Source organism: Excalfactoria chinensis, chromosome 2, assembly GCF_039878825.1.
Source record: "Excalfactoria chinensis isolate bCotChi1 chromosome 2, bCotChi1.hap2, whole genome shotgun sequence".
Lineage (NCBI taxonomy): Eukaryota > Metazoa > Chordata > Aves > Galliformes > Phasianidae > Excalfactoria > Excalfactoria chinensis.
In genome coordinates this window covers 66,217,610-66,232,205 of record NC_092826.1, presented here as the reverse complement: position 1 = coordinate 66,232,205, position 14,596 = coordinate 66,217,610, and positions in this window count along the sequence as shown.

The following is a 14,596-nucleotide window of genomic DNA, read 5'->3' as shown; positions in this document are numbered from 1 at the left end:
GGAATCATAGAATCACCAAGGTTGGAAAAGACCTAAAAGATCATCCAGTCCAACCGTTCACCTATTACCAATAGCTCCCACTAAACCATGTCGCTCAACACAACGTCCAGTCTTTCCTTGAACACCCCCATGGTCGGTGACTCCACCACCTCCCTGGGCAGTGCATTCCAGTGATGAATGGACACAGTGCTGATTCCATTTCAGATGCCTAACTGAAAACCCGTTTTGCTTATCCAAATTAAAACAATGCCCAGCTTCCTGGAGAGGAAATGCAGGGTGCGTTTTGTCGGTCTGGTATCTAAGATTGTTCTTCAGATTTGTAAGTCCTTTGTTAGGGAGATGGAATTTCCTTAACTAGATCTTCAGCTGTGCTGAGCATGCCTCAGACTCATGTCTTAACGTGCCTGGCAGAGTCTGACTGTCAGTTGAAGTGTTTCCCTGTCCTTCCATCACGTTGGCTTTCAGTTGTCACAAGATGCTTGTTTATGGCTAAAATAATAGTGCGGTGTTTTTTACAGCGTGTATGTTGTCAAATGGTATTGTAGATGATGTTATTTAGGCTCAAAAGGTTGTTTTACTTAATGTGACTAAAAAGAAACTTAGTTGGCTGCCTTGGAAGTTCATAATTTACCTTCCATCCCTTATGGCTTAGTTTCTCTTTTTACTTCTATCAAGTTGACCTGAAAGGAAAGTGACCGGTGGGTACATGGTATTGTCCTCCAGTAGGGCCATGTGATGCAAATATTTGTGCTGCTTGTCAAACTAAATTTACAGCGTGTGCTTTCACTGATGAAGTCCTAACATGGCTTGGATCCATTCGCTATATCTTGCTACAACAGACTTGCCCTTGAACTACTTCATCAGAGGGGGAGTATTCTTGAGGGAGAGATGCAAACTGCAATAATGACATGTCCTCTGGTAAGATATGAAGTCTTACGCAATGAAAAAGCACTGACAGGACCCATTTTCCTCTGGAGAGTCCACAAAATAGGTTAATGAAAAAAAAAGCCACGGTTCTTGCCCTTGTATTTTGCTTGTTAGAGTTCAGTGCTCTGTTGTATTTACACACCGAAAGCTGAGGATTGAGTTCCTTCTTTTTATTAAGAGCTGTGATTGGACAGGTAGCTTTTTGTCGGCTTCTTATGCTGAAGAGCCGCACAGTGGAATTTCCTTTTGAATTGAGGTATATAAAGCACGAAAATCAGCATTGGTTTCCATATCTTTGCATCAGCCCCTGAGGAAGAATGATTATAACACAGCCATCGCTTTTATGCTCTAATGATCTCCATAAATTATCGGAAGGTCAAATGTTACAATTACGTCAAGGAGTCAGAACTGGTGGCTGCTGTTACTGCATCTGTTGGTGCCTTTGAGCAGCTGTTAAAGCTGTCTCTCAGTCCATGACCGCAAAGGCTTCAGTTCTGTGGAAGGTTAGGCTGATGAGAATGCTTATTGGTACAGCTGATCGCGGTGTAACAAAAAGCAGATATAACAGTAGCAATAGAAGAGCTCATGCCTGAAACATTTTAATCTCTGAGGGTTCCCTTTTTCCTGCATTGCATACAAAACAGATGATGCTTTACTCTTGCTTTGTGGAGGGTTTTTCTGTTTTTTTCCCCATCAAGAGCACACGGGAGATTTAAGCCAAGAAACTGGGTGTCTGATCTTGTCCTGTCCAGCATCTTGACAATGCACATCCCCCCCAAAAAAAGTGGCTTTTGTTTGTTTAAGTACTGCTAGTTGGCTTGTGCTAGTTGTTCTGTCCTACCCACTCTTGCTTCGATAGTCAGGAAGCAAGATGCCCAATACTAGGTAGTGGCTGAAAATGCTATTGTAGCTTCCCAGGATGGAAATGTGATGAAAAGCTGTGTGTCGTCTTTCCCTGTGAGCTATTTTCTGCTGTGACTCTAATGGTCAGATGGCTGGACCTCTACTAGGGTGGTTTTGGGCTTTGGTTGCTGCAAATAACAGAACAGCCCAAAAGGACTGAAGGGAGGCGATGAGTTACCGTGTTAAGGCTGAGAATGTGAAAGCCTTGAGTCAATCCTCTTAAATAGTCCCTATGAAATCTGTGAGTTTTTTTCCAGTTTGCCATTTTTTAGGAAGACAGCACTGTGTTTCTGAATGTTTGTTCTGAAATGCCAGATGCTTGTGCTGGTAGCAGGGTGTTTTATGGGTGGTAATCATAATAAAGAGAGGACACTGAGGTGCTGGAGCAGGTCCAAAGAAGGGCAGCAAGGCTTGTGAGGGACTTGGGAGGATATGCCCTTCAAGTAGCAACTAAGGGAACTGGGGCTGTTCACTCTGGGGAAAAGGAGGCTGAGGGGAGACCTTATTGCTCTCTTCTAATCTCTCTAAGGTGATTGCAATGAGAGCAGTGTTGGTCTCACAGGTGACAGGAAGAGGGAAAATGGCCTCAAGTTTCGCCAGGGTAAGCTGAAGTTGGATATCAGGAAAACTTCTTTACAGAAAGGGTTGTTAAGCACTGGAATAGGCTCTCCATGTTGAGTCACCGTCCCTAAGTGTGTTTAAAAACAGTTTGGATGTGCTCAGGGACATGATTTAGTGGAGGGTTGTTAGGGTAGTTTGGTTAGGTTGTCGTTGGACTCGATGATCTTTAAGGTCTTTTCCAACTTCAGCTATTCTGTGATAGAGAGGAAATAAATGTCTTGCATCTGAAAGAATACTCTGATTGGGTTCTGCTTCGAGCTGTCTTGCAGAGAATCTGCTGGGTTCTGGGAAGTTACTTTCTGCATGAAAAGCAGAAGATAAGAAGAGGAAAGACCATGTGGATACTCTTTTGTAGCCTTGTCTTAAGCATTTACTAAAAGTTAGTCATTTCTCTGGAAGTTAGAATGGTGACAGAGTAGTCTGCCTCTGAATTAATATACCACAGTCTCGTGGCTCCAGGGTGGTTATTTTTCCCTTAGCCATCTGAGAAATAATAGGCTTCAGATGTTTGTGTATACGGACCTTTAGAAAAGCTCCTGCTTACCAACATCAGATTTAGCCTGAGCAGTAAACGAAATCGGCTCCTGTGAGATCTCCTGTCTGTTCTTGACTGCAGTAAAGGAGAACCAGCACGCTGCTTTCTTCAGGAGGAAAATGCAGCCTGGAGAAAGCAAGCAGTTGTGTGCGCTTGCTGAGTTGCTGACTGAGTGGAGGTCAGTATTGCAGACACCATGCCCAGGTGTCTGCAAGATGAGGTGTAATGCAGCTCTGGCAGAGCAGTGTGGGCAGCGTGGAAGATGGGCAGGATGACTGCAGCAGCAGCCCCTGGCGGCCTGCAGCCGATGGCTGCCATGCAGGTGGGCAGAAGGCACTGCATTGCTGGGTGCTGGGTGCGGAGCTGGGTGAGTGCTGCCCACCTTGGACAAGGCTGAGCAGCATCAGCACCCGAGGCTTGGCCACTTGGTGTGCATTTTCTGTGCCTGCTGCTGAGCCTCGTATCGAAGCCATAATGAGATTTAATCATTTTATATCTCGAGCTTAAAGAAACCTAAGGGTTATTTTTTTTAGCTGTGGACTTGCCTGCTTCTCACAGAGCAGCTACTTGTTTTGAATGAAATGGAATTCTTATTTCTGCACTCGGTAGTTCTACTCAGTTACATTTAAGCATGCTGTCGGCTACGTGTTTGTCCATAACCATGCTTTTTTTTTCCTTAAATGAGTAACCCAGAGCGATTCCATGTCAGTTATCAGAAAATATGCACTTTCACTTATATTTATTCTATCATCTGCTGTTTGGCTTCCTTCCAGACAGAACAGCAGAGCGTAACTCTGTATGTAGCTAGCATTCCTAATGCCTCATCTGCACTCATTACTCAAGCGTTGGGGGTTTTTGTCTACCAGCGTTACAGTAAATGCACAGAAGTCAAGTTGTTTGGTGAAGAGAATAATAGTTTAGACAACTCTACAGTGTATTTTCTTGATGCAGTGACGTTTAAATGGGATCTCCATCTGCGGAGGTTACCAAGAGTCAGCCAGGCAAAGCCAGTTGATGAGTGTTTATTACCATACCATACCATGGGGTTGGGCCATAAGTCTCCAGAGGTCCCTTCCAACCAACCCCCTGAAATAAGAAGTCAGCAGATGGAGCTGATGAAGACCCTACGTAACACTGGAGCTGGCATTCAGAAACAAGCAGAGAGATGAAGCAGGTAAGCACTGTTTGTGACTTTCAAGCGTTCTTTATTTTTTTGTCTTTTAACCGAGAAATCAATCATCACAGTCCTAGCATGGAGTTGCTAACCGCTCATGTCCAGTTCTTTGGGTATCGCTTTGAGGCGCTGGCATTTCTTGGGAAAATATAAATCACTCACATGAGCATTTTGGTTATATTTTGCCCAGGTAAGATGCTTCTACTGTGAAAGTTCAGGAGCCTTCAGATGCTTGTCGTGCATTGGTGAGCACACCTGTTTGACCTTCAGCTTGCTGTTGATGCAACAGCCATAATGCTGATACCTTCACTTCCCAGTAACAGTTGAGCTCTGAAGGCCAGTGGTGAGGAACATAGGAAACGTCAGATAGCGTGGACTGTAGCAGTCTGTTCTCTTGGTTACGCAAGCCCAGCTGCCATCTCCTCACTCAACATAGGAGGCTACAGTACCTCCTAACCCTCTTGGTGAACCTTCTCTAGTGTGCATCTCTGCTTTGTTGACAGTTCCCACAGGGACCTACAGTGGTCACTGAGGCCAACATCCTGCTAAAGCAGGTTCCATACAGTTGGTCACACAGGTTAGGAGATCCCCTCTCAGCCTTTTCCAGGCTGAACAGTCCCAGCTCTCCCAGCCTTTCCACACAACGGAGATGCTCCATGCCATTCCTTATCCTTGTGTTCCTCCACTGCACTCTCTCTAGAAGTTCCCTTTCTTTCCTGAGTTGAGGAGCCCGGAATGGGACACAGTACTCCAGATGTGGCCTCAGCAGGGAAGAAGACAGGGAGAAGGTCACCTTCTTGACCTTCTTTTGAATTGGCCCCAGGATCTCATTGGCCTTTTTGGTTACAAGGGTACACTGCTGGTTTGTGGCCAACCTGCTGTGCACTGAGATACCAAGGTCCTTCTCTGCAGAGCTCCTCTCCAGCAGGTCAGCCCCTCACCTGTACTGATGCATGCAAAGTTGAGTGCAGCCCAACCTGCAAGATTAAGGTTTCAGGTAATGGAGTTCCTTCAGGAAAGTGGAATCCAGTCAAATCCTTTGGCTTCCTGGAATCAAGATAGGGGGATGGATAGAAGGTGGTGTGTTTTCTTACACTTGGTCTGTAACAAAGAGGCCTCCAGGCAGTCAGGGTAAGTGCACTGTTTGGTGCAAGGCCCTGGCCATGCCATCAGCTCTTTGCAACAGGTTTCCTGTCACGTTGATGAACAATTCTCTGAGCTGAGGAGGGAGGGGGAAATCATCTTAGAGCTTTCACCTTCTCTCACAGATAATGTTACAGGCCTACAATCAGGTATCTCCCGTCTGTGGGGAAAGAACCCTCCATCTTCTGTGAAGTCATTTCTTAGTGGTTGCGGATTCACCACATAGAAACAAGGAGTTGACACCTTCTCGAATGACGATTTACAAGGATGAAGCAAAAAGCAGCTCCCCACCTTCAGAGTGGGTTTAACATCACTGCTTCTCTTGTACAACATCAATTGATCCTGCAGGCATTTTAGCATCACCTAAAGACATTTTGCAGTGTCTGTTGACTGATTTCCTGTTTTAAACCTGCACATTACAAATACGTTCCCTTTTACACCTCAGTAAATATTTTCCTTGGGAGTGGGATTTTAATCAATTGCTGCAAAATTAGCTTCATTTATTTGAATTTACATATATTTTCTTTACTATTACAGTAAAAACACTTGAGAGCTTGTGGAAGATAGCAGGATGACAGCATTGAAGTTAAGCTGATTGTTCCATTATTTTCTGGCTCCTCTCTTTCAATCTCTCATAAATCCCTGCTCCTTTCGAATCCCCCGTGAGTTTGGTTTCTCAGATTGCTGAGAGCTCTGAGCCAGTGGGAGCCACCTCTCCAGCTATCTGTGGATGATACTTAACAAGTTTGTCTAATCCGAAGGCGTCTCATTTATTTCATTCGATCTAAATTCTTTATTATTTCCTATCCTCTTCCTGATCCCTGATACTTTTTTTCATCTAAGATTATGTGCTTGAGAGGTCTTATCTTTCTAGAGGGACAGTTCATCTCTTTAGGTACATTAATTGCTAATACTCTTTAGGAAAGACATTTAAAAGAAGTAATAGGCGGTCCAGCTTGAATCATCTGCTGATTCCTTTCCTTTGAATATATCTCAGTGTTTTCTCTGGGTATTCAATAATATAAGAACAAACTGCGTGCAAAACAATTTCCTATTATTTTGTAATTCTCTTGCTAAATTGAATTTCGTATTTCTTTGCATCAATTCTTTTACATTCACTTTCGTAAACGGAAAGTTTCTGCTCACTTTGATTCCTTTTTCTGCTTATAAATCCACCGGGGAAGCACTACTGCAAGGTTAGGAGCTTGAAGTCCTCAGGCTGGGAGAAGTGGGTCTGTTCAGGTATGATCTAGTCGGTGTTCTTCCAATACAACAGAAGCTGATACAAGGCGAGGCATGGAAGGATTGAGTACAGCTCTGCTGAAAAGGATCTGGGGGTTCTGGTGGATAAGCCAGCAATGTGACCTTGTGGTGGAAGCCCTGTGCCAGAAGACCTTCAAGGTCAGGCTGTATAGGCCTCTGAGCACCCTGATCTAGCTGTAGGTCTCTCTGTTCATTACCAGGAAGTTGGACTAGATAACCTTTAAAGGTCACTTCCAACTCAATTCTACAGTTCCAGTAAATGATGGTTACGGAATAGATGGAGCCATTTCTCAGTGAGAGGTAATGGAAGTCACAGCAAAGAACACATGATGCAGCAAGGGGAACTCTTAACTGGACTGAAAGAAATTCTTCCCTGGCAGAGGAGTTGAGCACTGGTGAAGGCTAGACAGGGAGCTGGTGGATGTTCATCCTTGGAGTCCTTGGAGATGCTCAGACCTTATCTGGGTGAGGTCCTGAGCAAGCTGCTGTATCCTGGAGGCCACCCCTACTCCGAGAAGGGGTTTGCAGCAACTAACCTGCAAAGGGTGATTTCAGCCTTAATCTTTTCCAGGTTCTATGACTCTATGGCTCCTTGGGTGGATGCCTTTAGTGATGTACAGTCATAGACATGTCAGTCTCTTCTGCTCAGTACTACGTTCAGATATCCTCTGGCAATTCAGACATAAATACTGTAGTTCATGATTAGAGAAACATGAACTTGTGGCAATCCTGCGGACAGCGATTTTACAGCACAGTCACTGATTCCTTGACTGACTGTACAGTAGTTGAATATTGCTGGTCGTATTCATTTACTGTCATTCAAGTTAATTCATGTGGAATGTGCCAAAATACAGAAGGAATACGGGAGGATTTATTTCATGAATCACTGAAATATGACTGAGTTGAAACTGTAGATTACGTTGTTTATGTTAGATTGGGTTACTAGAAATGAGCCTCCACCCTGGCTCCATATCACCATGCCACACTGTTAATTCAGTAGCACCATGGAAAGTGTAAGGCTGGTGTGAACTGTGTTCCATGCTTCAGAATGCTGCATTCTTACCCAAAGAGCTGGGGTAAGACCTCACAATACGCGAGCAGTATGTGAACAATATGAGATATCAACAGATTTGAGTTGTTCCTGTTGTTACTAAGTCATACGCTAAGCTATGGACGTTATGTTGTCTCTAGAGGCAGAGTATGAACTGTACATAATGACTGAGTCTCAGATAGGGCACATCTGAGCAACGTTAGGACTCTTATTTCCTGTAGAAACCTGAAATCAGGGCAGGATTATCTGGTTACTAGACAGTACAGGAAAGCCCATGCTCCCTTTGATTTTTGGCAGAGATGTGGCCATCCACACCAACGTGCACCGCACCAGTGCTAGGCCTGGGCCTGAACTTTGACCAGAGGGGGATTCTGGACATTGAATGAATGGCATGTGATCAAATCGGAGTGCACAAGAGATGCAATTTCTCAGCTCTCTCATTTTGTCAAGGAAGTCTGAGCACAGAAGGAATGACAGGCCATGGGACACTAATCCTTTTCTCTCTGTGAAGGAATCCTGGTGGGAGGTGGTGAAAGAAAGCATGCTTTGGGTTCTTCTAGGTGGCCCATGAGACCATCTCAAAAACAATCTGTCTGTGGAGAAAAGTAATGTGTGTGCTACTGAGTCTCCCATAGGGCCTGTGTGTGATGGCAGCCAGCCCTCAGGAGACACTGCTGATGCTCTGAAATAGAATGTCTTACAGATGATGCTACAGCAACTGAATTTTACTTCCCTTTAGGGGGACTTCAGCGGTTGGCTAATATCAGAAGCAGTTTAGTTAATCTAGGTATTCTTTCTTAAAATGTTGGGCAGGGAGTGCATTTTTTCTGGCTATCTTTTTATTAGCAAAACCTTTTCAAGCAATGCTGCTATGCAGTGCACTGGGAAAAGGTGAGCAAAAGAGAAACCAAGATTAGCGTGTCAAATAACGAAAGCTGTCATCACGACAGACAAACAATTCATCTGTTCCCTATGGAAAATCTACTCATTGTGTTTTTCACATCCAATTAGGATTTGAATCCACACTGAATGTTCAGGACAGCTCACAAAACAACCGACTCAAAACCCTCATATAATCACCCGCTCTTTAACGCTTCCTGTGACAAATTGTAACAGGTCATGGAAGTGACGTGCTTTATTAGCAGGTCATGGAACTGACATGCTTTATTAAGAACTGATGCCATAGATAAGCTTTGCATATATAAGGCTTGGGAATGTCGTGAGCTGGAGATTCCACCATCTCCATGGGCAGCCATGCCAGTGCTTGCCCATTCCTACAGGGAAACATTCAGCAAAACCTAGTGAAGTAGAATCAGCTGCCATTTACACAGCTGTACTGAAATGCTGCATTTTCATAATCACTGTGCTTGCTGAAGACCATTAAGAAAAGAAACAACACAACCCAATACATGGGAGAACAGAGAGATCTCAGTAGGAAATGAGCGATTGCCAGCAAATTACCATTGATTTACAGGGAGAATGCACAGAGACTTCTGCGAATGATACCTTTTTGTCAGGCCAATTGCAAAAATTGCCACTGGAAGAGCCTTAGTGAGCAAAATTGAGCAGCGGATGCTGATCGTTTAAAGAAGGAAAAAGTCTCAAAGAGCCAGTGAGGCCAACGCTTGCAGTTATGACTGGTAGCACCAAGCAAAGCCGCTGACTATCGTTTTTGTGTAAGGGCTGGGGACGGGGTTTTAACAAATGCATCGTGATTACTGGAAAGCTACTGTTTGCCTCCAGAGCTTGAAAGTCAAAGATAGAAAGATTGATTCTAGCTCTAGAGCTGCTCACTTCCCAGCAGCAATAAATTGCCCTTATGGATAATGCTATGCAAGAGATGGCCCAGAAATGACCTGTCGGAAGAAACCAAAGCATAAGCAGCCTGTGATGACAGCTCCACAAGTTCTCATTACATAAAACGTTCTTCCAAAGGGGGTGACCTTGTTCAACAAGCTGTTTGGAAACACTGCCTCCCAGCACCACTTCAGGATGTAGATTGGGACTTCACAAGCCCATAGCATTGCAGAAGCAGGATAGTGTGGGACTGATGGGAGCAGTGTGCCCAAGAGAAGCTTCCCCAGAATGCTGTGCACACCAAATGAACACCAGTTCCTTCCTGGCTTAGGAGAAAGTGCTTGTCTGGTCTGACTATCGACATCCTCTTAAAAAGCATCTGCTCATTCTTATGTGGATGTCTCCATTCACCAAGTGCTTGGTGCTTCCAAGTAAGAAAGTGAAACTGGTTTTGAGTGAATGCACTGTCTCTGGGTGGGAGGGCAAAGGGGACACTGGAAAGCTGGGGAAGCTTTCTGATGGAAGCAGAAATACTGCAACCTGTTGAAATAATAAGCAACTGCAGATATTGCAGGTGGCTACGGATGAGAGATACATGAGAGGGATTTTGAAGATCAAATATCCCACATTAAAAGGAAAAGATGTAACTAAGGCGTCCTGTGTATACATAGCACTAAAACGGTGGTTTTTCAGGAGTGTACATTTAGTCACTGATGCGCTTACTAGTTGTGTTCCAGCTCCTGAGGGAAACATATCCACAGGAGAGCTGATCCCTTGAGTGCTTAAAGGAGTGATTAAGGACATCACTAGCAAACTATGTGATTTTCAGATGGCTACTTTCTTTGCAGACAGCATTGAAGGCATGCCAGTTCTGGGCTTGTGAGTAATGATGGAGTCTTGGGAGGACAGGAAGCACCAGAGCAATCTGATGAACAAGAAGGCAGGTACAAAGCCAGACAGAAGAGAGTAGTCTGTTCCAAAAAGAACAGGAGATGTGCGTCCACAAGCTTACAAGGGGCATAAAGCTGATGTTCAAGGGCTGCAAAAGAAGCTATGATACATGTCATAACTATATACAGATGTACAAATGTATGTGTACGCTAACATTTCATTTTGCTCTCTTAAATGTATGTTAAATGCTTACTCCATTTATACCTTGAATATTTTAAAATGTTATTCTGATATATTAATACTTAGGATTTTTTCTACATGCATATTTTGGTATATTTATGTAACTCAGCATATAATAGATGCATACGCTAAGATAATTATTTATAAGTTATTTAACAATAACAGAATGGAATCCAATATTTATATTTTATATAGCGTGTTTTCTAATGTGAATGGTTAGCTATTAATGCTTACCAATGTTGCATTCTATGTGTGTTACATAGGGTATAAAGTCCTGCATATCACCAATAGAAATAAACATCATAATTTCTTACTGAACCTGATTTTGTGCTGAAGGATCATCAAAATGCTGAGCATCTGCTTTGTTCTGATTCTCTTTTCAGATTAAAAAAGCAAGGCAAAAAACAATGTTCTGAGTGATGTAGATACTCAGGAGCCAGTAAGACCTGTGCCTCTACCTGACAGAGAGCTTTAACTGATCACTTGAAATTAAATCAAAACAGAACAACCCAGGCAGATAAAGGAGAACTTAACATAACTAATCACCCAAAAAACCTTTGAGGGAATTCTTTCCTAGCAGCGATAAAGAATTCAGAATCTCGTTATGGCTAAAGATCTGTCCGTGAAACAGAAAGCAGACTAGGACTGGGAAATCTGTACTCAGGAGGGTGAAAGATTAGGAGTGTCAGGTGCTTAAAAGCAGTAACCTTAACAGCTGATCTCTATTAAATACTTGAACATTTGAAGAGGTTGGGAATGGTGGATATGCAGAATTTGCTGAGGCTACAGAGGCATTTGTTTTAGTTTAAATCTGGGAATATTACAAAGGGGTCTAATGAAGAGGAGCGTGATGAAGGGTGAATAAATGATGCTGTATCGAATGGCCCTCTGAATTCACTGCAAAGGAAGGAGTGCTGGGGGGGAAACAGCAAACTTTTAAATGCTTCAGTATTTTAAATGGATGATACTGCATTCATAGTGAGACACAGGCACTGCCGTACACAGACAGAGATGTGGTGAGATGTTCGCCTCCTGAGATATTCAGGACTCACCTGGACAGTGCCCTGAGCAGCCTGATCTGATCTCAGAGCTGGCCTTTCTCTCAGTAAGAGGTTGAGGGAGATAACTTCACTCCAGCCTGAATCTTCCTGACCCCTAGGACCAGTCGTGTGCTCTCCTCTGAGCCACTGGGATACATCTTGACGGCCGTCTCATCCAGCTGCACAATTCTCATTCGCACTGACATTTCTACCTCATATAGAAAATCCAAAACAGACACCTGCTTCACATCTTGCCTAGCACAAGATGAAACGCTTGTTGTCACAGAACATCGAGAACACAGAATGGAATTTGCAAGCAATATTGAAAGATTACGAGATACCGTATATGAATGTTGTCAGACATTCTTTCGGAAAAGCAGTGGATCTTCCTGTATGTTTTTACAGCGTATTCAGAGCCCCTGAGTATCCTAGCAATAAAGTCACCGACCAACTGAAGCTGCCCTAAACACAGCATGAATGCCAGCATTTTTGACAAGCATTAAGCACCATAAAATGTCCTTTGGAATGAAGTGCAGTAACAGACAAAATCAGAGCTCCCTGCAAAGTGTGAGGGTTACCCTCACCTCTGGTTATCCCTGACTTCTCATGGCTTGAGGCTCTGCACACACTCATTCAGAGAGATATGAGGAAGCCACTGCATGCTGTCCATTGTGTCTCATGGCAGTCTGTAGTTAACCCTGACCAGTTTCCACAGGGCCACTTGCTACTTTCTGTATTATCTGGATCCCTTTACACTAAATTAAAGCTTATTTTTTTTTAAGCAGAATCATAGAATCGTTAGGGTTGGAAAAGACCTCCAAGATCATCTAGTCCTACATCAGCCCATCCCTGCCATGCTCACTAACCGCATCCCTCAGTGCCACATCTACATGTTCCCTGAACGCCTCTAGGGACGGTGACTCCACCACTTTCCTAGGCAGCCTTTGCTACTCTATCTGAGAATACATTTTTCCTAATATCCAGCCTGGACCTCTTTTGGAACAACTTGAGTTGTTGCCTAATGCTGATAAAATGTTTTGATTTTAATTATTTTTCACCTTGAAGATGGAGGAGGAGGGAAAACTTTTCTCAAGTAATTTCTCTAGTCCAATCCAAAGTACTGTGTCGCTTAGGAAGTAAGAGACTGAGGTATGGAGGGAGGCTGGAGCTTTTCCCTATGATCTGAGGTTTAATTGTGTGAGTCACTACATTGGATTTTCGCCTTACTGACAGAAAGTGGAAAGCAGTGAGAGTACAGAAGGAGGGATGTGAAGGTGCTTGTCTGTCTCAGCGGAGTGCTTTTTCTTTCCAGCTGGCCTTCTGAATTTGCTCCCTTTGGCTCAATCAGCCTAGAACATAACACTTCAGCTGGTGTTACTTTGCTTTCCTTCCCCCCTTACCCTGTCCGCTTTATCCATAAGGCAGCAGCAGATGATTGATCTGGGAAGAATAAACCTCTCTTCAATATATAGCTCTTAGATGAAGAGGTCCCTCCGGTCAGGGAACTGTGAAATAATAAAACAATTTCCTATTGCTGATTTCCTCTTGAGGACAAGGTAAGATTTTGTATTTTCTTACACGTGAGTGGATTCCACTGAAGATATCTCAACATTTCTCTTCCAGATTGAAATAATTTAATTGAATTAATACCTACACAGGATTACATTTTGACTAGCTCATTGAATCAACCTCTTACACTACCGATGCTGATTCAGCTTTACCAGTGTTGTCATTCATGGAGCTCTGGTGCTCTTGGTTTGACTGTGTGTGACAGGGAGCCAAGGGCAGGAAAGGACTAGGGGAGGTAGAAATAATGTCCTTAAAGACTGTTTTCCCTTTGCATAAATCCGGCCACTGAGAAGTTAAGGGCATTCTTCAGGAGCTTCTGGAAGTACTCTTCAGTTGGATACATGGAGGTCCTATCCCGCTACTGTTTTTTTCTCTTATAGAGAAAAATCTGGACTAGCATTTAAACAAAACAACTTGTTGTTGCTTGGCCTTGTTCATAGGACGCTGACCATGCTAGCTGTTTAACTTCATGAGGTAATGAGTATACTTAAGGTTTCATCATTTATAGCACCAGTATTAGAGGACAAAAGAATGTAGGTGTTGATAAACAAAATACCTTTTCTATTTCTCTGTTGTTACACACCACATAACAAAATCTCAGAACACCTGACAGAAGGGTCCTGAATAGGTTATTTATTCCCTACAATTAATTTCAGTGACAGAGATGGTATGAACACATCGTAAATCAGGGCTGTCTGCTCTTTGAATCATGCAAAGGCAAAAGCAATGTGTATTTGTGCTCATTAAGTTAAGCACACACTTCAATTACTTGTTACACCAACTGCTTCCCACTTTCTTTCCAGCTGGTATGTTGTACAAAACTTACCTAAAAACACACATAACCAGGTGCAGCTATGCAAAGCAGGAATGAGTCAGACAAGTTTACAGAATCCTGCCTAGCCAGGGATGGAGGGAATAGGGAATACAGACATCTACGAACGCTTTCACACCTACCAAAACTTGCCATTTTTTCATTCAAAAGGAGTCCGCAGTGGCCCCTTGAGCTCTTCCAGGACCACAGTTACCTGCCATACTTCATGATCACACTGTGTGCTGTTGTGGGCACTGTCTCTGGTGTCTCCTTCACCACCTTCACCATGGCAGACCCTCATCATACATACCCAGTTTATTACATCAGCATTTACCCTGGCTATTATGAACAACATCCAACTTTCTCTCTTGAGAACTGATGCATGAATTATTGAGCAGACAGCAACCTGATCACATCATCTGCCAGTGGAATTCACGTCAAGAAATACGTTCTTTCTTCGGATCACTTCCAATGGGAAGGAATCTTTGAACTTTGTACTGCCAGTACAGAAAGAAGAAAGGGTTTTGAGATGAAGTTGTCTCAAATGCTGCAGAAAATGTGCACGTAGTTATGCTTCAGTTTTGAAAACCTTATGGGTATTACAGCGGAATGAATAACAGAATGGTTTGTT